Below are 7693 nucleotides of genomic sequence, written 5' to 3' on the forward strand. Positions count from 1 at the left end.
ATGCAAAAACTTTTTTGAACATCTGTTTTTAAAACTTTGAGTTCCAAATTCTCTCCCCTCTTCCCTCCCCACCCACCCTCCCTAAGAAGGCAAGGAATTCAACATAGGCCACATAATTAAGCAAAACCCTTCCACAATACTCCTGTTGTAAGAGACTAACTATATGGAAAAACCACTGACCTGGAAAATAGATCCAGGAGAGATAATTTAAAAATTATTCGACTACCTGAAAGCCATGATCAAAAAAAGAGCCTTAGATATCATCTTTCAAGAAATTCTCAGGAGAACTGCCCTGATATTCTAGAGGCAGAGGGTAAAATAGAAATTGAAGGAATCTACCGATTGTCTCCTGAAAAAGATCCCAAAAAGCAAACTCCTAGGAATTTTGTCACCAAATTCCAGAGCTCCCAGATCAAGGAGAAAATACTGCAAGCAGCCAGAAAGAAACAATTTGAGTATTGTGGAAACACAATCAGGATAACACAATATCTAGCAGCTTCTATATTAAGGGATCTAAGGGCTTGGAATAAGATATTCCGGAGGTCAGTGGAGCTCGGATTAAAACCAAGAATCACCTACCCAGAAAAGCTGAGTATCATGCTCCAAGGCAAAATATGGATTTTCAATAAAATAGAGGACTTTCAAGCTTTCTCAGTGAAAAAGACCAGAGCTGAATAGGAAATATGACTTTCAAACACAAGAATTAAGAGAAGCATGAAAAGGTAAACAAGAAAGAGAAATCATAAGGGACTTACTAAAGTTGAACGGTTATGTTTACATTCCTACATGGAAAGACGATGTGTATAATTCATGAGACCTCAGTGTTAGGGTAGCTGAAGGGAATATACACATAATAAGACATAAGACCTTAATTCTTAATAGGTTCAATTCTTTTTTTTCAATATGGAATGTTTCTTGGATTTACATGTCCTCCTTGCTCAGGGGCCATGCTAATTTTTTTCTGTATTGTTACAATTTTAGTATATGTGCTGCGAAAGTGAGCATGGAGTCATCATGAAATGAGACTATCATTTTTCTCACAGTGCCAAATGCATGGTGAAAGAAAGATTTTTTTTTTATATTTCCTTGGACATCTAAGACTATGATATTACCAAAGAATTGCAAGTTTGTACCCCTTTCCACTTGACATCCCTTTAAAAAGTAGTTAAGGGAGAGGCATCTGGGAAGATGGCAAAGTAGGTCAGAAAATGTTGAGCTCTCAAGATTTTCCTCCACAAAACACATAAAATATCACCCCTGGGCAAACATAGAGCCATGGAAACAAATAAGAGCAGGGGCAGAACAGGGGTTCTCTTGGCACAATTGGAGAAGACCTGAAGAGAAGTTCCAGGACTAGATGACTAGATTTCCTCCCTTTGTGCAGTAAACACCTTCACACTAGGGTCCACTTTAACAGCTACTAGCAGACAAGTTGCTTAAACAACAAGCAGCAAGCCCTGGATTTAGTTGTTTTGAGAGACTGCCTTGGCCCTAGCCATAGGAACATTTACCCCAGTACAGTGAGTGGAGTTTGGTGTCTGAGCCTGGAAACATCTAGGGAACCTTTACTGACAAGGAATGCCAGACCTGTTGTGCTGTGGAGAGGGGCAGGGCAAAAAGGAATGAGCCCAAGCTGGTGAGTGCAGAAGCAATGGGGCAGAGCACTGCTTGGTTTGAGTTCAAGGTCAGAGGAGAAAAGTGAAGAGGATCAAAGGCCAGAAGCACCATCCTCCATGCCCTCAGGACTAGAAGTGATTATAAAAAATAAACTGTCACCAAAAAATGCACAGGCAAACTAGAAAGAATCTAAACATAGAGAGCTACTATGGGAATAGAGAAGACTGATGTTCATCTTCAAAGGTGGATACTGAAGCAAAGAAACCCTTTTCTACTCCAAAGAGTAACATCAAATGTTCACCTGCCAAAAAGAATTCATTGAAGAACTTAAAAAAGACTTTAAAAATCAAACAAGAGAGATGGAGGAAAAGCTAAAAAGAAAAATAAGAATGATACAAGAAAAACAAGAAGAGTATGAAAAGAAAGTGAACCAATTGAAAAAGGAGATCAAGAATCTTAAGTAAGAAAATGACTCCTTGAAAATTGTCCTGAAGCATTACAAGAGGGAAAAGTAGAAATAGAAAAAAATCTACAGATCACAAGGTAAAAGAGATCCTAAGACAAAAACTCACAGAAATATTATAGCAAAATTCTGAAACCCCAAGATCAAGGACAAAATATTACAAGCAACAAGAAAAAAAAATTTACATATGATTGTACCACAATTAGAATTATAAAAGATTATCAAATTATAAAAAATTATCAAAGGGCAAAAGAGCTGGGTGTCCAATGAAAAATATCATACCAAGCAAAGTTAAGCATAATTTTAAATGAAATAAAAAATGGATATTTGATCAACTGTTAGACTTTCAGGACTACGTTAAAAAAACAAAAACAAAACAAAACAAACAAAAAAAACAAACGAACCCTGAACTCAATAGATTTGATATTCAAGAGCCAAGAGAAATATAATGTACATACTAATGACAAATAATAAGGGGCTAAATAATGTTAGTATGTTTACCTTTTATGTACAGAAAATGTAATATCTATGTCTAATATTGTTATTAGTAATTAGGTAGCTTAAAAGAAAGACTGGGATAGAGGCAGAGGCAAGATGGTGGATCAAAAGCAGGGACTTGTTTGAGCTCTCCCCCAAATCCCTCCAAACATCTATAAAAATTACTCTAAACAAATTCTAGAGCTACAGAAATGACTGAGTGAAACAAGTCTTCAGCCCAAGATAGCCTGGATGGTCACTGGGAAAGGTCTATTGCACCTGACTGGAAGCAAACCGCAGCCCAGCATGGGCTGCACCAGCACAGATGAGGTCAGAGCAGACCTGGTGGAGGAGACCTCAGGGCACTGAATCACAGGCAACTGTATGGTTTCCAGACATCTAAACCCACAAACGCAAAAGACAACTTAGAAGGTCAGTGGGAAAACGCTGTTGGACCAGGCTGACAGGAGGATGGGGTCTGACCCCAGCCCATGCATGGCAGGAGGTGGCTGCAGCAGCAGTGGTAGCAGCACCAGTGGCTCCTTCTGGGTTTCCAGGCCAATAGACATTAGGGGGAAATCAAGTGGATGATCAGAGTGGGAAGGCAGGGATCTCCTTCCTGGGACTGTGGCAGGATTCTCTTACATTGCTCTGCTGGATCTAGGTCACATTCTTGGTTCACAGGTAAGGAAGAGTGCTGGTGTGTCAGAGCTTGTGGTGGCTGTGGAGAGGGAGTGCTCCTACCAGTTCCAAGGAAGAAAAGAGTGCTTGAGGTAACTCACAGACCAGAGCACAGGCCAGTAGAGGAGTAACAATCTGTCCTTGGATCACACCACTTCAGGGGAACTGAAAATTTAGAGGGGCCTTGAAGTAGCTCTGAAAAAAAGCAGTGCAAAACCCCTGAAGTTAGGTACAGAGCACTCTCCACTCTGGAAGCAGAATAATACCTTGACAAAGAGCTCAAAAGTCAAGTGATTGGTGGGGAAAATGAGCAGACTGCATAGAAAAACTCACACAATAGAATCTTACTTTGGTCACCAAGAAGATCAAAACATACAGCCAGAAGAAGACAACAAAGTCAAAGATCCTACATCCAAAGCCTCCAAGAAAAATATGAACTGATCTTAGGCTATGGGATAGCTCAAAAATAATTTTAAAATTCAAGTAAAAGAATTAGGGGTAAAATTGGGAAAAGAAATGAGAGTGATGCAAGAAAATCATGAAAAAGGAGTCAGTGGCTTGCTAAAGGAAACCCCCCCAAGAAAAATGAAAAAATAACACCTTAAAAATAGACAAACCCAAATGGCAAAAGAGCTCCAAAAAGCCAATGAGGAGAAGAATGCTTTAAAAAAAAATGGAAAAGGAGGTCCAAAAGCTCACTGAAGAACATAATTCCTTAAAAACTAGAATAATGGAGCCAATGGAAGCTAATGACTTTATGATAAATCAAGAAATTATAAAACAGAACCAAAAGAATGAAAAAAAATAGAAGACAATGTGAAATATCTCATTGGAAAAAATAATGACTTGGAGAGATAATTTAAAAATTATTGGACTATGTAAAAGCCATGATCAAAAAAAATTGTCTAAAGCATAGGAATAAATGGAGCCTTCCTCAAAATTACAAATAGCATCTACTTAAAACCATGAACACTCATTATTTGCACTGGGGATAAGCTAGATGCATTTCCAATAAGATCAGGGTTGAAACAAGGATTCCATTTTCACCCCTATTATTCAATTTGGTATTAGAAATGTTAGCTTTAGCATTAAGAGAAGAAAAATAAATTGAAATAATTAGAATAGGCAAAAAAGAAACTAAATTATCACTTTTTGCAGACAATATGATGATTTACTTAGACAATCCTAGAGAATCAAGAAAAAAATTACTGGAAATAATACACAACTTTAGCAAAGTTGCAGGATATAAAATAAACCCACATAAATTCTCAGCATTCCTATACATTACTAACAAAGCCCAACAGCAAGAGACAGAAAGAGAAATTCCACTTAAAGTTACTCTAGACGCTACAAAATATTTGGGAGTCCACCTGCCAAAACAAACCGAGGGTCTCTATGAACATAATCATGAAACATTTTTCATGCGAATAAAGTCAGATCTAAATAAATGGAAAAATATCAGTTGCTCATGGTTAGACTGAGCTAATATAATAAAAATGACAACTTTACCTAAATTAATCTATCTATTCAGTGCCATACCAATCGAACTACCAAAAATTATTTTACAGAGCTGGATAAAATAATAACAAAATTCATCTGGAAGAACAAGAGGTCCAGAATATCTAGGGTATTAATGAAAAGAAATGCTAGGGAAGGTGGCTTAGTCATACCAGATGTTAAACTGTACTATAAAGCAGCAGTCCTCAAAACTACTTGGCACTGGCTAAGAAACACAGCTGTGGATCAGTGGAATAGTTTAGGTACACAAGATGCAGAAGTCAATGACTGTGGTAATCTGCTCTTTGATAAACTCAAAGAGTCCAGCTTCTGGACTAGGAGTACACTAGTTCACAAAAACTGCTGGGAAAATTGGAAAATGTTAGGGCAGAAACTGGACAGAGACCAATATCTTACACCATATACCAAAATAAAGTCAAAATGGGTTCGTGATTTAGGAATGAAGGCTGATGCTATAAGCAATTTAGGAGAGCAAGGAATAGTTCACCTATCAGATTTATGGGAAAGGAAAGAATTCATGAAACAACAAGAGATAGAGAGCATTATGAAACACAAAATGAATAATTTTGATTATGTTAAATTGAAAAGCTTTGGTATAAAAAAGCCAATGCAATAAAGATTAGGAGGGAAGCAGAAAATTGGGAGAAAATCTTTACCACTAGTGTCTTTGATAAAGGCCTCACCTCTAAAATATGCAGGGTACTGAGCCAAATTTATAGGAATACCAGTCATTCCCCAATTGAGAAATGGTCAAAGGATATGAACAGGCAGTTTTCAGAGGAAGAAATTAAAGGTATCTATAGGCATATGAAAAAATGCTCAAAATCACTACTGATTAGAGAAATGAAAATCATAACAGCTCTTAGGTACCACATCTCTCCTGTCAGATTGGCTAACATGACAAAAGAGGAAAATGATAAATGCTGGAGAGTATGTGGGAAAATTGGAACACTGTTACATTGTTGGTGGAGTTGTGAATGGATCCAGTCATTCTGGAAAGCAATTTGGAACTATGCCCAAAGGGCTATAAAAATGTTCATACCCTTTTATGCAGAAATACCACTTTTAGGGCTATATCATAAAGAGATCACACAAGTAAGAAAAGGACCTGTATGTACAAAAATATTTATAGCATCTCTTTTTCTAGTGGCAAAGAACTGGAAATCAAGGGGATGCCCATCAATTGGGGAATGGCTGAACAAGTTGTGGTATATGAATGTAATGGAATACTATTGTGGTATAAGAAATGGGGAGGATACAGACTTCATAATAACCTGGAAAAACCTACATGCTATAATGTTGAGTGAGTGGAGCAGAAATAGGAGAACATTATACACCGCCACAGACAGATTGATGGCCAACCTTGATAGACTTAGCTCTTCTCAGCAATACAAGGTTTGAAGATAACTCCAAAGGACTCATGACAGAAAGAGAGCTATCTACATCCAGAGAAAGAAATGTGGGGTCTGATTGTAGATTGAGGCAAACTATATGCTCTCCCTTTTTTTCTTTTGTTTTTTTTTCTCTTTTGTTTTGGTTTTGGTTTTGGTGGTTTTTCTTTCTGATGAATCATTCCATTGGTCATAATTTTTTTTTTACAATTTGACTATTGTGTAAATAAGTTTAATGCAAAGTTATATGTAGAAAATATTTCAGATTTCATGCTGTCTGGGAGAGGAGGAGGAAGGGGGAGAAAGAAAACCTAGAACTCAAAATCATGTGGAACTGAGTGTTGTGAACTAAAAATAAAAAATGTCAAATTAAAAAAAAGACCCTAAGACATCATCTTTCAAGAAATTATCAAGAAAAACTACCTTGATATTCTAGAACCAGTCCATTAAATAGAAGTTGAAAGAATTCACCGAACCCCTCTTGAAAAATATACCAAAAAGAAAACTCCTAGGAATATTGTCACCAAATACCAGAGTTCCCAGGTCAAGGAGAAAATATTGCAAGCAGCTAGGAAGAAACAATTCAAGTATTGTGGAAACACAATCAAAATAACACAAGATCTAGCAGCTTCTACATGAAGGGATTGAAGGACTTGGAGTATGATATTCTGGAGGTCAAAGGAGCTAGGATTAAAACTAAAAATGACCTACCCAGCAAAACTGAGTATAATACTTCAGGGGAAAAATGGATTTTCAATGAAATAGAGGACTTTCAAGCATTCTTGATAAAAGGCCAAAGATGAATAGAAAATATGGCTTCCAAATACAAGAATCAAGAGAAACATGAAAAAGTAAATAGGAAAGAGAAATCATAAGGGACTTATTAAAGTTGAACTGTTTACATTTCTACATGGAAAGATGATATTTGTAACTCATGAAAACTTTCTCAGCATTAGGGTAGTTGAATAGAATACACACACACACACACACACACACACACACATATATATATATAGACAGAGGGTACAGGTGAGTTGAATATGAAGGGATGATATCTAAAAATAAAATTAAAAGGCAAGAGAGGAATTTATTGGAAGAAAGAGAAAGGGAGAGATTGAATGGGGTAAATTATCTCAAAAAAAGAGGGAAGAAAATGCTGTTATAATGGAAGAGAAGAAGGGGGAGGTGAAAGTGAATAAGTGAACATTACTCTCTTTGGATTTGCCTTGAGTAGGGAATAAAATACACACTCAATTGGGTATCTTGCCCTACAGGAAAGTAAGGGTTAAGGGATAAGGAAGGGGAATGATAGAATGGAGCACATATTGGGGGGAGGGGGTAGTCAGAAGCAAACACTTTTGGAAAGGGACAGGGTCAAAGGACAAAATTGAACAAATGGTGGACAGGATAGGATGGGGGGAAATATAGCTAGATTTTCACAACATGACTATTATGGAAGTATTTTGCCTAATGATACATGTTTAACCTATATTGAATTGCTAGCCTCTGGGGGAGGGAAGAAGGTAGAGAATTTGGAACTAAAATT

General features: G+C 37.0%; 1 non-coding gene across 1 annotated transcript; it reads right to left on the reverse strand.

Annotated features, from left to right (window-relative positions):
* Positions 1 to 897: 897 nt before the first annotated feature.
* On the reverse strand, positions 898 to 1005 carry LOC118849273. The gene has a single exon (XR_005010324.1). It is a non-coding gene; the product is annotated as a U6 spliceosomal RNA (small nuclear RNA).
* Positions 1006 to 7693: the final 6688 nt, after the last annotated feature.

The sequence above is a fragment of the Trichosurus vulpecula genome, chromosome 4 (assembly GCF_011100635.1).
Source record: "Trichosurus vulpecula isolate mTriVul1 chromosome 4, mTriVul1.pri, whole genome shotgun sequence".
NCBI lineage: Eukaryota > Metazoa > Chordata > Mammalia > Diprotodontia > Phalangeridae > Trichosurus > Trichosurus vulpecula.